Source organism: Oratosquilla oratoria, chromosome 1, assembly GCF_046742065.1.
Source record: "Oratosquilla oratoria isolate Oo_2021 chromosome 1, ASM4674206v1, whole genome shotgun sequence".
Lineage (NCBI taxonomy): Eukaryota > Metazoa > Arthropoda > Malacostraca > Stomatopoda > Squillidae > Oratosquilla > Oratosquilla oratoria.
In genome coordinates this window covers 2,700,269-2,721,331 of record NC_134777.1, presented here as the reverse complement: position 1 = coordinate 2,721,331, position 21,063 = coordinate 2,700,269, and positions in this window count along the sequence as shown.

The window sequence follows — 21,063 nt, the reverse complement described above, 5'->3', positions numbered from 1 at the left end:
GTTATTAGTTGTATTGTTACTGTATTGTGGTCTGTTTTTTTTTTTTTTTTTTTTTGTCTTCGTGGGTTGTTCGGTTTCTGTTGCTTGTTCAGTGTTGTGTGGCCTTTTGTTTCTTTGTTCTTCTATTTCCATGGCTTCTGGTTGTGGTTGGGGGGGTGTTGGGGTATCTATCATGTTCAGTATGGCTGTGGGGTTGATGACTGAAGGTGGAATTATAACTGTAGGGAGTCCGTTTACCTTGTAAATTTCGTCTAATGTGGTCTGGAATGTTCCTGGTGTTGCAGCTTCGGAGATGTTAGCTTGTATGATGGCCGTGTTTATGATTGTCAAGTGTTTTAGGTTTGTTGGGTTGGGTGTCGGTGTGTGGGTTGACTGAGCAGGAGTTCTTGTGGTTACGTTGGCGTATGTTGTGTTCGAGTTTGTGGCTGTGTTCTGTTCTCTGTTTTCTTGGGTCTTTTTCTTGATTAGGTTTTTTCTGATTGGGCATCTTGCTGCGTAGGTGGGGTGGTTTTGTCCACAAGAGATACACTTTTTGATGACATTATGACAGTTATTGATTCTGTGTTCTCTTGAGCAGCATCCGGAACAGATTGTGTAGGTGGCTGGTTGCGTGCACTGTCTGAGTGTGTGTTCATACGAGTAGCAGCGTGTACATTGTGGCAGGTGTATGTAAGTTTCTTGGCAGAGTGTATGTGGGGGGAAGGATTGGCTAAAGATTAAGATTCCGTTTTGGTGTTGGGGAGTTTTATTACATTGGATATCTTCATGTATGGGTCGAGTCTTTCCATTTCAGTTTTAATGTCTTCTAGTTCTTCACTGTATATGTGTTCATCCACTTGCTTGATGATAAGTGTTCGCTTGGCGTTCAATTCCGGGGGGTCAATGATGTCGAGTCCTTCCTTGGCGAAGGCGTTCTTGGTGGTTTTCTTGGCGATTTCCTTGATGGTCTTGTCTTCGGCAATGGCGGTGTGTTGGTGGCCATTTGTGTGTAGTTTTTGAATGGGGATTTCAAGTTTAGACAGAAGTTTCCAGAGCGTGTTTCTTTTAGATTGGGTGGCCGAGGGCCGGTTCTCTCTCATGGTAATTCGGCCCATTGCGCCGAAGCGCATTGGGCTTGTAAGTGTGTGAGTGTGTATTTATTTGTTTGTGTGGGTAAGTCAGTGTAAAAAAAAGGGAGAAAAAATGGGGTATGGTGTGGGGGGTGTCGTAGGGGTACGGTCTATGCTCTCGTATTTGCGTGGTTGGCGTCGGTTAGGGGAAAGCGGCAGCGTCGGCTGGTGCCCGTATGTCTACACGCAGAGTACGAAATGGCTTGGCTGCCGGGAAATCGAGGCCTATTCCGGGTCCGCTTAAGGAGCGGGAGACCGGGAGGGGGTTTCCCTTCCCCACCAGTCGACTGAACAAGTTTTTAGACAGCAAGGGCTATATTCAGTCGAAAGGGGGGTTGCGAGGGCATGCACCGTCAGAGCGAGAGGCGTAGGAAGTGCCTTGGCTCGGGTAACGGTTTGTAGAATGCTTGTTGATGAAGTGCACGGTGAGGCGGAGGAAGAGTACGCAGGTTCGTTCTCAACGGTGTCTTTTCTCTTTCCTTTGTGTCTGCTTCTCTCCGACAACGGACTATATAATATAATAATAATTGACTATAGGGAAGTGAGAGGGTGTGGGAGGAAGAAAGGGGTGGAGGGAGGGGTTAGGTGAAGGTAAAGTTTAGAAAGTGAAGGAAGTAGGAGTGTGATAGTGTGAGGCGGACCCACTTGCATGGTATTTTTGTATTAGTTATGGTCATCCTATTAATGCTATAAATCATTGTTCCTTAGCTAGCTAATCATATTTACATATTTAAAGGAAGGACTCGTTTTTTAGTTATTCATTGTTGGTATTACTTTAGGTTTTAAGTATATTTAGTTTAATATGTTGTTTTTAATTTGATTTAATCTATTCTATTACGAGTACTTCCTTCGTTATGCACATTTTAATCAATATTTACAAGAGTTGGGAGCAGGTGTGACAGTGGAGTGGCTTTGTGCCGTGAGTATTGATTTGAATTTTTAATTTGAGTTCTTATTTTGATATATATTAAAGTAAGTAATAGAGTGTGTCACACCTGCTTCCAGTTGATATATATATATATATATATATATATATATATATATATATATATATATATGTTTTTTTCTTTTTTTTCTTTTTTTTTGTAGGGAGGTTACGTATGTTAGTCATTGGCTAATGTGCCTTGTGAATTATATTACTATTAAGATGTCTTCAGTGTTACACACATATCCACAGGATATGTGTATTTTTTGTGGGACAATGTGCCTTATGTATTGTTTTATTTTTATTCTACGTTATATCTTATATACATAACATTCCTCCCCCCCTTTTTTTTTTATTAGCTAGTGGCCGCGTTTTTGGCGGGAAGATTGGAGTTTAGCCTAATACAGTTTTAATTCTGGGCCAGTTTTTGTGATCTTGTGTTTGTTTGGATGATTGTGGAGGTGGTGGTATTATATTGTATGTTAGTATGTTATTCCAAGCTTTACTACTCAGCCTTATGAGTCTTGAGTGCATTGTTTCTATGTTTGCTGTTTTATGAAGTTGTTCTTGTGTGTCTAGGTATGGTGGTTTATGTTTAAGTATTTTCCTTAATGTTTTGTTTTGTAAAGTTTGCATATTTTTGATGTTTGTGTGTGTGCCTGTGACTGTGATTATTGGGGGGTATTCCAGTTGTGGTCGTGCTAGTGTTTTGTAAAGTTTTATTTGTGTTTTTGTTGTTAGTCCTCTAAAGCGTCTTAGTCTATTTAGTGTGTTTGATTATGTTTTTAACGTCTTCTAGTTGTATGGGTCGTCCTATGTAGTTGTCAGTGTCTAGTCTGTCTAAGTCTATGATTGCGTAAGGTTGTGTTTGTTGGTGGTGTTGTGTTATATGTGAGAGTGTTTTCGTTTCATGGTTTGTGTCAAATTGTGTGTTTTCTGTTGGTGTGATCTGAAATATGTTTTGCCACACTTGTCTGAATGCGTTTTCTTTGTAGTCGTGTAATTTGTCGTTGTTGTGTGTTATGTAGGGTGAAGTGTTAGTGTTGGATCCCTGTAGTCTTTTTATTGTATTACAGAAGTCTTGTGGTTTTTTGGGGTTGAATTTGATGTTTGATATTAAGTTGTTCCATGTTTCTTCGTAGTTTCTTTTGTGTTCTTCTAGTATTTGCGTTTGTAGTTGTCTAATTGTTTGTGTTATGTGTGGAGTCCAGTTGTTTTCAGTTATGGCTTTGTTTTTTTATGTTGTTTGTTTTCCATGTTAATTGTTTCAGTGTTTTAGATGTTTTTGGTGTGGGTAGTTGTTTGTAGTGTATTGTAGGAATACTCTGTGTGATTGCATTGTTTATTAATTTGTACCATTTTTCTATTTTGTCGTCTATGTATTTCGTGTCTTTTATTTGAATGTTTGTGTTGGTTTGCGGTTCTGTGTTGTTGTATTCTTCTGTTGTTGTTTCTAGTATTGTTTTACATTTCTTCCAGTCTGCTTCTTTGTATAGTAATCTAGGTGGTGTGGGGATAGTGATCGCTGTGGTGGATGGTGTGAAGTGAAGTGGTATGTGGTCTGATGAAGTTGTGTCGCCTGGGTGTATTCTGTATGTAAGATGGTGGTGTCGGTTGGTGAATATCATGTCTGGGTTGCTTGTTCCGATGTGTGTAATGCTTGTTGGGAAGTCTGGGCCGAGGAAGGTGAGGTAGTTCTGTGTTATTAGTTAGTGTATGTTTTTCCTACGTGATTGTTGTATGTGTGTTTTAGTGTTTTGTGTTTTGCATTAAAGTCTCCAATGATGTATGTAGGTTGTGGTTTTTGTTTGATTTTTAGTATGTCTTGTGTTGGTAGGTATGGTCTTCGTGGTGGGAGGTATGTTGTGGCTATGATTATGGGTCCTTTGTTTGTGTGTATTTCAATGGCTAACATGTCTTCATCAAAGTCGTCTAATAGTTTGTATTTTATGTTTTGTTTTATGGCTATGGCTATTCCTGCGTTGTCTTCGTTGTAAGTGTTATGTGTGTGTGTGTTGTAGTTGAATATTTTGACTGTGTGTTTACCTATAGAATTGAGTAATATGATGTCTGGTGTTTGTGTTAGGTAGTGGTTGCTTAGTTGGTTTCTTCTGTGGAATGTCCAGTGTTGTACGTTGTGTTGTATTATGCGTATGTGTTTATGTGTGCTTGATTTATTGGCTGTTGACTGTCCAGTGAGGTGTGTCTGTTGGTTTGTGTTTACGGATGTCGTAGTATCCTTGTTGTGTTTTTCTGTATTTTGTCTCTGTCAGTCTTTGTATAGGGGCTTTGGTCAGGTCAATTAGCTTTTGTGTTATTAAGGTGTCTACAGTCTCTTCAGGCATTTCTTTGGTGTATATGTATTTGATCTTCTTGCTTTGTAGGAGTGTGTGTACGTTTTGATGGATTTCTTCATCTGTCATGTTTGTTGTGTTGGGTGTTATTATTTGTATTGTGTCTGTGTTGTGGTCTGTTTTCTTTGTCTTTATGGGTTGTTCAGTTTCTGATGTATGTTCTGTGATGTGTGGTCTTTTATTCCTTTGTTCCTCTGTTTCCATTGCCTCTGGTTGTGATTGAGTGTGTGTTGTGTTGTTTATCATGTTTAGTATAGCTGTGGGTTTGATGACTGAAGGTGGGATTATGATTGTGGGGAGTCCGTTTGCTTTGTAGAATTCGTCTATTGTCTGTTGATATGTCCCTGGAATTGCTGCTTCTGTTATGTTGGCGTGTATGATTGCTGTGTTTATGACTGTTAGGTGCTTGAGGGTTATGGGGTTGGGTGTCGGTGTCGGTGAAGACTGAGCAGTATTGCCTGAAGCTATGTTTGCATATGAAGTGTTGGAGTATGTGTGTGTGTTTTGTTCTTTGTTCTCTTGAATCTTCTTCTTGATCAGGTCCTTCCTTACTTGGCATCTGGCTGCGTATGTTGGGTGATTTAGGGCACAGGCGATGCATTTATTCAGTGCGTTGTGACAATTATCTATACAATGGTCTCGTGAGCAGCAGCTTGAGCAGATGGTGTATGTGTTTGGTTGTGTACAGTGTTTGAGTGTGTGGTCATATGCATAGCAGCGTGTGCACTGTGGTAGGTGTATGTATATCTCTTGGCTAAGTGTGTGTGGGGGGGAATGACTGGCTTAATATTAAGATTCCTTTTTCTAGGCATTTTGTCACCATGGTTGTCGTTTCTAATTTTGCTTTTATGATTGTCTTCGTGTTTGGCATTTTGATGATGCTGGTTATCTTTATAAATGTGTTCAGTCGCTCCATTTCATTTTTGATAGTTTCTGTGTCTTCATTGTAGATATGTTCATCAACTATTTTGATCACCAGAGTCCTCTTGGCATTCAGTTCCGAGGGGGTCTATGATGTCCAGGCCTTCTTTGCTAAATGCAGGTTTGGTGGTACGTTTGGTCGGTTCTTCTATCGTTTTGTCATCAGCTATGGTTGTATGTTGGGTGCCATTGGTGTGCAGTTTCTGGATAGCTATTTCCAATTTGGATAATAGCTTCCAGAATATGGAGCGTTTTGATTGGTCGGCCGTAGGCAGGTTTTCCCTTATGTTTATTCGGCCCATTGCGCCGAAGCGCATTGGGCTTGTGAGTGTGTGTGTGTGTTCCTGTTAGTGTGTGCATGACAGTTGTGTAAAGTGAGAAAAAAGGAAAAAGAAATTGCTATTGGGTAGTGGGGAGGGTCGCAGGGGTTCGGTCTATGTTCGCGTGTCTATTGGCCTACGGTGGTTAAGGGAAGCGACTGCGTCGGCTGGTGCCCGAGTGTCCACTCGCAGCAAATGGAACGGCTCGGTCGCCGGGTACTCGAACCTATGCCGGGTCCGCTGGAGAAGCGGGAGACCGGGAGGGGCGTTCCCTTCCCCACCAGACGACTGAGCAAGTTTTAAAGACTACACGGGCTATGCTCAGTCGAAAGGCGGGTATAAGGGCATACACCGTCAGAGCGAGAGGTGTAGGAAGTGCCTTGGCTCGGGTAACCGTTTGTAAAATGCTTGCTTGTTGAAGAAGTGCACGGTGAGGCGGAGGATACGTACTCACGTCCTTTCTCAATGGTGTCTTTTCTCTTTCTGATGTGAATACGGACTATAAGATTTTTTGGACATTATATACCCCCGTTCTGGCTCATCTTGCCGGCCGTCTGGGAATGGAGCCCGCTGATTGGCTAATCGTTGCCCATCCCTTGCGAGCTAGCGCAGCTAAAATCCCTGTCACACAGGGATTCCGCATGAAAACCGAATGCTTACCGCACAAATATTTTGTATTCGTGAATTTTACGCGAAACAATAGTAAAGTAATCGTTTTTCGGTCGGGGAGTTCGTGAAGCGTGTGCCCGAGAAATTTTGGACGCGGAGCGATCTTTGAACAATTAAAAAAATTAGCACGACCAAATGTTCGCGTATCTGACGCGTATTATGCGGTAATCGTACGGAGAATTGACGGAAAGCATACGGAATTGGTCAGGAAGTGTTCGTTTTAATCGTGGAGTTGACGGAGAAATCGGTAATTTTACGATCGTTTCCCGACTACCGCCGACTATTCAACGAACGTTTAACTTTCGTATCTCTATTGAAAACCGTCTGTTTCACGTCTACGCCGTTCATTCCGCGTTTTATTTCCGTATTTGACGCATAAATACCGCACAATCCCGTTAAGAACACTACTAAATCACGAACAATACACTACCGCTTCACGTTTATCATCGAGGAGCATACGTGCTTTGGTAGTTTAATTTGACGTGGTCGGGGATATACGGGAAGTGTTATCGGAACAGTAGTGATGCATACGGAAACTGTTAGTTAAACATACGCTATTTATTCGTTAAAGCTCCCCGACTAAAACAAAATTTCACCCCATTTCTGCCCGATCTCTCCACGATCAAGCCATTTTTGTGCGGTAAGCATTCGGTTTTCATGCGGAATCCCTGTGTGACAGGATCTTAAGGTCATTCTCGCTGCGGGTCGCGCCAGGCTAACATGTCCTTCTCGGTGATTGGTGACTGGGCTCGTCGTGATGGGTGCGGCTTCTATGATTTTCCTTAATCTCTCCCAGTCCTTGGTGGAGAACCTCGCCATTATTCCAGTTGGGGAGATATCCGTGTGTATCTACGTGTACCACCAAGAAGTTGGAAGTTCTGTGGTGGCGTAGATCACTCTTGTGTTCGTACACTCTTTTTTCGATGCAACGCGATGACTCTCCGTAGTACGCGGCCGGACATCCTCCGCATGGATTTTTGTAAACAATGCTGTTCTGGTTTTTGATGTTCTTGTTCTCATTCTTACTCACTATGTCTCTGATTCTTAGTCCCGCGGCATGTGCTATGTGTATACCCTTAGTGGATAGAAAATTAGTGATTACTTCTACTCCTTTTGAATATGGTACTACCAGGTAATCTTCTTCTTTGGTCATTTTCTTACTTTTTCTTGATATCATGAATGATTTGTTTTTTAATTCATGTAGAAGGCTCGAGGGGTACATGAGTTTACGAAAGGCCTCGGTTATGTATGATATTTCGTCTGTCAGATATTCATCGCTGCATATCCTTATAGCTCGTAGGTAGAAACCTATTATCACACCAGTCTTTGTTCTCGTGCTGTGCCGTGAGAGGTAGTGTATGAAACTGTCTCTGTTTGTGGGTTTTCTATAGACAGAGAATTTAGCGCTGCTGTCCTCCCGGTGTATGAGTGTATCTAGGAAGGGAAGCTTTCCTTCCGTCTCCATTTTAGTAATAATGCCAGAAGAGTCAAATACTAACAACAAACTTCGCATGTTGAATGATGTCAACGAACATATCCAATTCACGGTAGGAATGGAGATGGAAGGAAAGCTTCCCTTCCTGGATACACTCATACACTGGGAGGACAGCAGCGCTAAATTCTCTGTCTATAGAAAACCTGCAAACAGAGACGATTTCATACACTACCTCTCACGGCACAGCACGAGAACAAAGACTGGTGTGATAATAGGTTTCTACCTACGAGCTATAAGGATATGCAGCGATGAAATTCTGAAATATCATACATAACCGAGGCCTTTCGTAAACTCATGTACCCCTCAGGTCCTCTACATAAATTAAAAAACAAAGCATTCATGATATCAATAAAAAGTAAGAATATGACCAAAGAAGAAGATTACCTGGTAGTACCATATTCAAAAGAAACAGAAGTAATCACTAATTTTCTATTCACCAAGGGTATATACATGTTACAAGTGGAGTTCCTCAGGGTTCCGTTCTTAGGCCACTTCTATTCATAGTATATATAAATGATATAGACCATGGACTAAAATCTACTGTCTCCAAATTTGCTGATGATACAAAACTGTGCGGAATGGCAAATGATCATTTAAACCAATTAGATATTCAAGAAGATTTAGAGAAATTACAGCAATGGTCTGAAAACTGGCTAATGAAATTTAACACAAGTAAATGCAAGGTAATGCACATAGGTAAAAATAACAGTAAGTACGATTACAAGTTATTTGCAAATTCGTTAACAAAAATGGATAGTGAAAAAGATCTCGGCGTAATTATCAGTAACGATCTCAAATCATCCAAGCAGTGTATTTCAGCCTCTGAGAAAGCAAATAAGATTCTAGGATTGATTGCGGGATCTTTTGACTTCAAAAGTCCATCACTCATTAACAAGCTATATAAATCGTTAGTTCGTTCACATTTGGAATATGCTGTTTCCGTATGGTCACCGAATCCCATTAAATATATTGACAGGTTGGAAAAAGTACAACGGCGAGCCACAAAACTGATTTCAAATATCAAATATAAATCATACGCAAATCGACTAAAACATATGAATCTGTTTTCCCTAAAAAAGCGTAGACTCAGAGGTGACTTGATACAGGTCTTTAAAATTCTAAAGGGAATTGACAACATCAAAAGTGACAAAATTTTCACATTGAATGAGAATCCGACAAGAAATAATCTCTCAAACTGTCCGGAAATAAATTAAATTTGGAAGTGGGTAGAAACAACTTTGCCAACTGTGTAGTTAATGAATGGAATAAACTTCCTGCACAGGTAGGGGAATGTAGTTCAGTTCAATGCTTTAAGAATCATTTAGATAAACACCTAAGCAAGATGCTGTAATGATTATGATTTATTTTATATTATTTGTTTTTGTTTTGTTATCATTTTTCTGTTTGATTTTCATTTATCATTGGCTATATGTTAATTTATTATTTACTGTTTACCTGTTTGTTTATTATTCAACTATACCTATGGATTTATTTATGTATTTTATTTGTTATTTACATTATTATAGTTTTTATTTATTAATTTATTATAATTATGATTTTTTCGCATCCGACCTAGATACGCACCAAATTGTCTCCTGTCGGCATTCTCCGCCTTTGTATCCTTGTAATCCATAGCACATACCGCGGGACTTAGAATCAGAGACATAGTGAGTAAGAATGAGAACAAGAACATCAAAAACCAGAACAGCATTGTTTACAAAATTCCATGCGGAGGATGTCCGGCCGCATACTACGGAGAGTCATCGCGTTTCATCGAAAAAAGACTGTACGAACACGAGAGTGATCTACGCCACCACAGAACTTCCAACTTCTTGGTGGTACACGTAGATACACACGGACATCTCCCCAACTGGAATAACGTCGAGGTTCTCCACAAAGGACTGGGAAAGAGATTAAGGAAAACCATAGAAGAAGCACACATCACGACGAGCCCAGTCAGCAATCACCGAGAAGGACATGTTAGCCTGGCGCGACCCGCAGCGAGAATGACCTTAGCTGCGCTAGCTCGCAAGGGATGGGGAACGATTAGCCAATCAGCGGGCTCCATTCCCAGACGGCCGGCAAGATGAGCCAGAACGGGGGTATATAATGTTCACAAAATCTGATAGACTGTAGGGTTGGCTTGGCTTATACATCATGACCGCGAGTGGACGTCTCTTGAAGAACCTCCTCTACCGCATTGACCAGAAATTCACGCCACCAAACTGAAAAACCGTTACCCGAGCCAAGGCACTCTCTACGCCTCTCGCTCTGACGGTGTATGCCCTCATAACCCCCCTTTCGACTGTACATTGCCCTTGCGGTCTTAAAACTTGTGCAGTCGACTGGTGGGGGAGGGAACCCCCCTCCCGGTTTCCCGCTCCTATAGCGGACTCGGCATAGGTCTCAAACCCTCGGCGATCAAAGTGTTCCATACCTTGCGAGAGGGCACCCGGGCGCCAGCCAGCGCGATCGCTTTCCCTTAACCACCGCTAGGCTATTAGAACCCGTGAGCATAGACCGTACCCCCCCTACTTTCCTTTACTTTTCATACACAACACTGACATACACACACAAACTAACACAAACATATTTAGAAGACCTAAGCGCTTCGGCGCTATGGGCCGAATAAATATTAGGGAGAACCGGCCTATAGCCGGCCAAACGAAACGCTCCGTCATCTGAAAGCTATTGGCCAAGTTGGAGATACCTATCCAAAAGCTTTTCACCAACGGCACACAACACACGGCAATAGCAGATGACAAGACCATTAAAGAACTGACAAAAAGGACAACCAAGAATGAATTTACAAAAGAAGGATTAGACATTATCGACCCCCCGGAGCTGACGCGAAGAGAACCCTGGTGATAAAACAAGTTGACGAACGCATCTACAATGAAGACACGGAAACGATCAAACTAGAGATGGAACAACTCAACCCGTACTTGAAAGTAACCAATATAATCAAGATGCCCAACACCAAAACAATCCTCAAGGCAAAACTGGAAAACACAACAATGGTGACAAAGTGCCTAGACAAAGGCATCCTGATATTCAGCCAGTCATTTCCCCCACACACATTAAGCCAGGAAACATATATACACCTACCACAGTGCACACGCTGCTACGCGTACGACCATACACTTAAACATTGTCCACAACCAACCACATACAGCATCTGCTCAAGCTGCTGCTCCACTGACCATAGGATCAAGAATTGCCACAACGCCATCAAGAAATGCATCGCCTGTGGCCTTAACCACCCAACATACGCAGCTAGATGCCAAGTAAGAAAAGACTTGATTAAGAAGAAGATACAAGAAAATAAAGTGCAAAACACACACACACACTCCAACACTTTAAATGCTAACATAGCCACAGGAAACACTGCTCAGTCTTCCCCCACACCAACACCCAACCCTATAACCCTCAAACACCTCACTGTCATAGACACAGCAATCGTACACGCCAACATAAAAGAGGCAGCACAACCTGGAACATACCAACAGACAATAGATGACTATCACAAAGCAAATGGACTCACCACAATCATAATCCCACCCTCTGTCATTAAACCCACAGCCGTACTAAACATAATCAACAACACTACACACACCCAATCACAACCAGAATCAATGGAAACTGAAGAACAGAGAAACAAAAGACCACACAACACAGAACATACATCAGTGACAGAACAACCCACAAAGACAAAGAAAACAGACCACAACACAGAAACAATTCAAATAATAACACCCAACACAACAAACATGACAGACGAAGAAATACATCAAAACGTACACACACTCCTACAAAACCAAAAGATCAAATACATTTACACCGAGGAAATGCCTGAGGAAACTGTAGACACTTTGATAAAGCAAAAACTAATTGACCTGACCAAAGACCCTATACAAAGACTGACAGAAACAAAATACAGGAAAACACAGCAGAGATACTACGACACTCGTAAACACAAACCAACAGACACACCTCACTGTACAGTCTACAGCCAATAAACCAAACAAACATGGACACAATACACACACTACAACACAACGTACAACACTGGACATTCCACAGAAGAAACCAATTAAGCAACCACTACCTAACACAAACACCAGACATTATATTACTCAACTTTATAAGGAGACACACAGTTAAAATATTCAACTACAACACACACACACACACACACACACACACACACACACACACACACACACACACACACACACACACACACACACACACACACAAAACACGTACAATGAAGACAACGCAGGAATAGCCATAACCATAAAACAAAACATAAAATACAAACTATTAGAAATACACACAAACAAAGGACCCATAATCATAGCCACAACATACCTCCCACCACGAAGACCATACCTACCAACACAAGACATACTGAAAATTACACAAAAACCACAACCTACATACATCATAGGAGACTTTAATGCAAAACACAAAACACTAAAACACACACACAACAATCACGTAGGAAAAAGCATTCACCAACTAATAACACAGAACCACCTCACCTTCCTCGGCCCAGACTTCCCAACAAGCATTACACACATCGGAACAAGCAACCCAGACATGATACTCACAAACCGACACCACCACCTCACATACAGAATACACCCAGGCGACATAACTTCATCAGATCACATACCACTACACTTCACACTATCCACCACAGCAATCACAATACCCACACCACTTAGACTACTATACAAAGAAGCAGACTGGAAGAAATTTAAAACAATACTAGAAACAACAACAGAAGAATACAACAACACAGAAACGCAAACCAACACAAACACTCAAATAAAAGCCACGAAATACATAGACGACAAAATAGAAAACTGGTACAAATTAATACACAACGCAATCACACAGAGTATACCTACAACACACCACAAACAACTACCCACCCCCAAAACATCTAAAACACTAAAACAATTAATATGGAAGGCAAACAACATAAAAAATAAAGCCATAACAGAAAACAACTGGACTCCACACACAACACAAACAATTAAACAATTACAAACACATATATTAGAGGAACACAAAAAGAACTACGAAGAGACATGGAACAACTTAATATCAAACATCAAATTCAACCCCAAAAAGCCACAAGACTTCTGGAACACAATTAAGAGACTACAAGGATCCAACACTAACACTTCACCATACGTAACACATAACAACGACAAACTACACGACGCCAAAGACAAAGAAAACGCATTCAGACAGGTATGGCAAAACATTTTTCAGATCACACCAGAAGAAAACACACAATTTGACACAAACCACGAAACCAAAATTCTCACACACATAACACAACACTACCACCAAACACAATCTTACGCAAACATAGACTTAGACAGACTAGACACTGACAACTATATCGGACAACCCATACAACTAGAAGACGTTAAAAACGTAATCAAACACACCAAAAACAAAGCTCCAGGACAATCAGGCATAACGAAACAAATACTCGCACACTTACCAAACATAACAATACAACTACTCACAGACATATACAACGAAACACTCAGTCTAGGATACTTTCCACAAAAATTAAAAAACCCAATCATCACATTCATATCAAAACAAAACAAAGACACCACACAAATACAAAACTACAGACCCATATCACTACTAGAAACACCCGGAAAAATATACGAAAGACTAATCACAAACAGACTTATGGCACACCTATACGAACACGACATGCTAAACCCCAACCAACATGGATTCACACCTGGCAAAGGAACACATACAGCACTCGCCATCATATATGAAACAATCGCAGACACACAAAGACACAAACATGCATGTAACATAATATCACGCGACATATCCAAGGCCTTCGACAAAGTATGGCACGAAGGCCTTAAATACAAAATACTTCAAACACACCTTCCAGACACCATCACGAAAACACTATGTAGCTTCCTAGACAACAGAACAGCAAAAATCAAAATAAACCAATACATAGGACCAGCCTTCCCTCTCCATAGCGGAGTTCCACAAGGAGGCGTTCTCTCACCAACACTATTCAACTTATACACATCAGACATACCACCACCCTCACACGGAAGCTACACCATACAATACGCAGACGACGTCACACAGATCATCACATACCCTAACACTACAGGAAAACACATGCTTGCCAGAAAGACAGAACACGAAATCAACAAAATTAACACATACGAAAAACAATGGAAACTATCTACAAACACAAACAAATTCCAATTACTAGCCATCTCAACACGCCAACCAGCACCAATAAAAATAAACAACAACATTATACCATACACCTCACCATCAACACACAAGGAATCAAACACCACATCAAAAACAGAACACAAATCACAAAAAACACACTCAATAGACTTAGACGCTTCAGAGGACTAACAACAAAAACACAAATAAAACTTTACAAAACACTAGCACGACCACAACTGGAATACCCCCCAATAATCACAGTCACAGGCACACACACAAACATCAAAAATATGCAAGCATTACAAAACAAAACAATAAGGAAAATACTAAAATATAAACCACCATACCTAGAAACAGAAGAACAACTCCACAAAACAGCAAACATAGAAACAATACAATCAAGACTCATAAGACTGAGCAGTAAAGCATGGAATAACATTCTAGAACATAACATAATACCCCCACCTCCTCATTCATTTAAACAAACACAAGACCACAAAAACTGGCCCAGAATTAAAATCATACTAGGCTAAATCCAATCCTTCCGCCATAAACACGGCCACTAGCTAATCACACACACACACACACAAAAAAGGAAGGTTACATACGTAAGCAATAACGTAATATAAATATAAGATAATACATAAGATAACTGCTCACATAAACACATATCCACAGGATATGTGTGTACAACTTTACATTTCACATTAATATTAGAATTCACAAGGCAAATTAGCCAACAATTAAAAATGAAACCTCCCTAAAAAAAAAAAGAAAAAAAAATATATATATGTATTGATATATATAAAATAAATGGAAGTAGGCGTGACTCCCTCTATCACTTGAATTAAATATAAACTGAAATAAGAACTTAAACTAAGAACTTGAATTAACACTCACGGCACTTTGCCACTATTCAGCCACACCTGCTCCCAACCCACGTTAATATTTATTATAATTTGTGCAAAATGAAGGAAGGACTTGTATATAATTAAATCAATAACGTCATAATAAATTAATACCATATCAAAACCTGAAGTAAATAAAAAAAAAGTACAACAGGAAACAAGTCCTTCCTTCATACCATATATATATGATTAGCTAGCTAGGGAATTTTATGATTAGAGCTAGATAGGATGACCGTTAAATATTGATAACACCATGCAAGTGGGTCCGCCCCACACTATCACACTCACACTTCCTTCACTTTCTAAACTTTACCTTCACCTATCACCCCCCTCCCCCCTCTTGTTCCCACACCTTCTCACTTACCTGTCGTTAATTATTATTATTATTATTATTATTAGTCTGTAGGACATATATGGCATTCGAGCAGAAGACACCACGGAGTACAGACGTGTAAACGCTACCTCCGCACATCGTGAACTTCAGCGACGAAATTTCTCAATACCGTTACCCGAGCCAAGGCACTCTCTTCGCCTCTCGCTCTGACGGTTCATGCTCTTATAACCCCCTTTTCGACTGAACATAGCCCGTGTGGTCTTCAAAACTTGTTCAGTCGACTGGTGGGGAAGGGAACCCCCCTCCCGGTCTCCCACTACTAAAGCGGAACCGGCATAGGCCTCGACTTCCCCGGCGACCTAGTGACCCATACGTTGCGAGAGTACACTCGGGCACCAGACAACGTAGCCGCTTTCCCTTAACCGCCGCTAGCCATTAACATTCGCGAGCATAGACCGTACCCCTGCGACCCCCCTCCCCCATACCATTTTCTTTGTTTTTTCTTATTCTTTCTTACACAATAACTAACACATACACATTAACAAACACACTCACACACTCACACACTCACACACGAATCTCATTAAAGACATTGACAGACTGGAAAAAGTACAACGGCGAGCCACAAAACTGATTCCAAATATCAAAAATAAATCATACGAAAATCAACTTAAGCACATGAATCTGTTTTCCCTAAAAAAGCGTTAGACTCAGAGGTGACTTGATACAGGTCTTTAAGATTTTAAAGGGAATTGACAACATCAAAAGTGACCAAATTTTCACATTGAATGAGAATCAGACAAGAAACAATGGTCTCAAACTGTCCGGAAATAGATTCAATTTGGAAGTAGGTAGAAACAACTTTGCCAACCGTGTAGTTAATGAATGGAATAAACTTCCTGCACAGGTAGTGCAATGTAGTTCAGTTCGAAGCTTTAAGAATCATTTAGATAAATACCTAAGTAAGATGCTGTAATGATTATAATTTATGTTATATTATTTGTTTTTGTTTTGTTATAATTTGTCTGTCTGATTTTCATTTATTATTAGTTATATGTCAATTTATAATCATTTACTATTTACCTTTTTGTTTGTTATTCAACTATACCTATGCATTTATTTATGTATTTTATTTGTTATTTTTACATTATTATAGTTTTAATTTATTATTAATATGATTTTTTTTTTTGCATCCGACCTAGATATGGATCAAAAGGTCTCCTGTCGGCATGCTCCGCCTTTGTAATCCTTTGTAAAAGCCCAACGCGCTTCGGCGCGATGGGCAGAATTAATATTCGAGAAAACCGGCCCAATGCCGGCCAGAACAAACGCACCACTATCTGGAAACTCCTATCAAAGCTCGAAATCTCTATTAAAAAACTCCACACCAACGGAACCCAGCACACCGCCATTGCAGAGGACCGGACCATAGAAGAATTAGCGAAGAAATCAACCAAGAATGCCTTCGCTAAAGAAGGACTGGACATTGTCGACCCCCCCGAGCTCAACACAAAAAGGACCTTGATTATAAGACTAAGTAGACAGACATGTTCACAAAGAAGACACGGAGACAATCAAGACTGAATTGGAACGACACAATCAATACATGAAGATAACTAACGTAATCAAATTACCAAACACCAAAACTATAATCAAGGTCAAGATGGAAAACTCTACAATGGGAAAGAAGAGCCTAGAAACCGGAATACTCATGTTCAGCCAGTCTTTCCCCCCCACACACACTCAACCAGGAAATATACATACACCTACCCCAATGCACAAGATGCTACTCATATGACCACACACTCAAACATTGCAAACAACCATCCACATACACAATTTGCTCAGGATGTTGCTCACTGGAACACCGCATCAACAATTGCCATAACGCTTTAAAGAAATGCATAGCTTGTGGCCTAAACCATCCAACCTAGACCGCCAGATGCCAAGTTAGAAAAGAACTTATCAATAAGAAACTGCAAGAGAACAGAGAGCAACACACACACACACACTCCAACAATACATACGCGAACATAGCCACAGGGAACACTGCTCAGTCATCCCCCACACCGACACCCAACCCTATAACCCTCAAGCACCTAACAGTCATAAACACAGCAATCATACACGCCAACATAACAGAAGCAGCAATACCTGGAACATACCAACAGACAATTGATGAATTCTACAAAGCAAATGGACTCCCCACAGTCATAATCCCACCCTCTGTCATCAAACCCACAGCCATACTAAATATGATAAACAACACGACTCACACCCAATCACAACCAGAAGCAATGGAAACGGAAGAACAAAGAAATAAAAGGCCACACAACACAGAATATACAACAGAAACTGAACAACCCACAAAGACAAAGAAAACAGACCACAACACAGAAACAATACAAATAATAACACCCAACACAACAGACATGACAGACGAAGAAATCCATCTAAACATACACACACTCCTACAAAACAAAAGGATGAAATACACATACACCAAAGAAATGCCTGAAGAGACTGTAGACACCATGATTAAACAAAAACTAATTGACCTGACCAAAGCCCCTATACAAAGACTGACAGAGACAAAATACAAAAAAAAAAAAAGAAAAAAAAAAGAACACAGGGATACTACGACATTCGTAAACACAAACCAACAGACACACCTCACTGGACAGTCAACAACCAATAAATCACGCACACATGAACACAATACGCATACTACAACACAACGTACAACACTGGACATTCCACAGAAGAAACCAACTAAGCAACCACTACCTAACACAAAAACCAGACATCATATTACTCAATTCTATAGGGAAACACAGTTAAAATATTCAACTACAACACACACACACAAAACACTTACAATGAAGACAACGCAGGCATAGCCATAGCTACAAAACAAAACATAAAATACAAGCTATTAGACGACTTTGATGAAGACATGTTAGCCATTGAGATACACACAAACAAAAGACCCATAATCATAGCCACAACATACCTCCCACCACGAAGACCATACCTACCAACACAAGACATACTGAAAATCACATAAAAACCACACCCAACATACATCACAGGAGACTTTAATGCAAAACACAAAACACTAAAACACACATACAACAATCACGTAGGAAAAAGCATTCACCAACTAATAACACAGAACCACCTCACCTTCCTCGGCCCAGACTTCCCAACAAGCATTACACACATCGGAACAAGCAACCCAGACATGATACTCACCAACCGACACCACCACCTTACATACAGAATACACCCAGGCGACATAACTTCATCAGATCACATACCACTACACTTCACACTATCCACCACAGCGATCACTATCCCCACACCACCTAGATTACTATACAAAGAAGCAGACTGGAAGAAATTTAAAACAATACTAGAAACAACAACAGAAGAATACAACAACACAGAAACGCAAACCAACACAAACACTCAAATAAAAGACACAAAATACATAGACGACAAAATAGAAAACTGGTACAAATTATTAAACAACGTAATCGCACAGAGTATACCTACAACACACCACAATCAACTACCCACACCAAAAACATCTGAAACACTAAAACAATTAATATGGAAGGCAAACAACATAAAAGATAAAGCCATAACAGAAAACAACTTGACTCCATACACAAACAATTAAAGAATTATAAACACAAATACTAGAAGAATACAAAAGAAACTACGAAGAGACATGTAACGCCAAAATACAGGACGCCAAAGACAAAGAAATCGCATTCAGACAAGTATGGCAAAACATTTTTCAGATCACACCAGCAGAAAACACACAATTTGACACAAACCATGAAACAAAAATACTCACATACATAACACAACACCACCAACAAACACAACCTTACGCAAACATAGATTTAGACAGACTAGACACTGACAACTACATTGGACGACCCGTACAACTAGAAGACGTTAAAATCATAACCAAACACACTAAAAACAAAGCTCCAGGACAATCAGGCATAACGAAACAAATACTCGCACACTTACCACAAGCAACAATACAACTACTCACAGACATATACAACGAAACACTCAGCCTAGGTATTTTTCACAAAAATTAAAAAGCTCAATCATCACATTCATACCAAAACAAAATAAAGACACCACACAAATACAAAACTACAGACCCATATCACTACTAGAAACACCCGGAAAAAATATACGAAAAACTAATTACAAACAGACTAATGACACACTTACATGAACACGACATGTTAAACCCAAACCAACACGGATTCACACCTGGCAAAGGAACACACACAGCACTCGCCATTATATATGAAACAATCGCAGACGCACAAAGACACAAACATGCATGTAACATAATATCACGAGACATTTCCAAGGCCTCCGACAAAGTATGGCACGAAGGCTTTAAATACAAAATAATTCAAACACACCTTCCAGACACCATCACGAAAACACTATGTAGCTTCCTAGACAACAGAACAGCAATGATAAAAATAAATCACTACACATGACCAGCCTTCCCTCTCCAAAGCGGAGTTCCACAAGGGAGCGTTCTCTCACCAACACTATTCAACTTATACACATCAGACTTACCACCACCTTCACACGGAAGCTACACTATACAATACGCAGACGACGTCACACAGACCATCACATACCCCAACACTACAGGAAAACACATGCTTGCCAGAAAGACAGAACACGAAATCAACAAAATTAACACATACGAAAAACAATGGAAACTATCCACAAACACAAACAAATTCCAATTACTAGCCATTTCTACACGCCAACCAGCACCAATAAAAATAAACAACATGATACCATACAACAAACAAGCACACATCCTAGGCCTCACCATACACAAGGAATAAAACACCACATCAAAAACAGAATACAAATCACAAAAAACACACCCAACAGACTAAGACGCTTCAGAGGACTAACAACAAAAACACAAATAAAACTTTACAAAACACTAGCACGACCACAACTGGAATACCCCCCAATAATCACAGTCACACGCACACACACAAACATCAAAAACATGCAAGCATTACAAAACAAAACAATAAGGAAAATACTAAAACATAAACCACCATACCTAGAAACAGAAGAACAACTCCACAAAACAGCAAACATAGAAACAATACAATCAAGACTGAGCAGTAAAGCTTGGAACAACATATTAACATACAACATAATACCCCCACCCCCACAATCACCAAAATAAACACAAGACCACAAAAACTGTCCCAGAATAAAGACAATACTAGGTTAAAATTCAGTCTACCCGCCATAGTCACGGCCACTAGCTGATAAAAAATAAAATAAGGTTACGTATGTAAGATATAACGTAGTGTAATTATAAAATAATACATAAGGCACATTGCCTCAAACAAACACACATATCCACAGGGTATGTGTGTAATACTTAAGATATCATAATAGTAATAGAATTCACACGGCACATTAGCCAATGATTAACAAAAGTAACCTCCCTACAAAAAAAAAAAAAAAAAAAAAAAAAATATATATATATATATATATATATGTAAATTAACTGGAAGCTGGTATGACACACTCTATTGCTTACTTTAACATAAATTAAAATAAGAACTCAAATTAAAAAGCTAAATTAATACTCACGGCACATTGCCATTACACTGTCACACCTGCTCCCAACTCATGTAAATATTTATTATAAATTGCGCATAATGAAGGAAGCCCTCATAATTAATTAAAT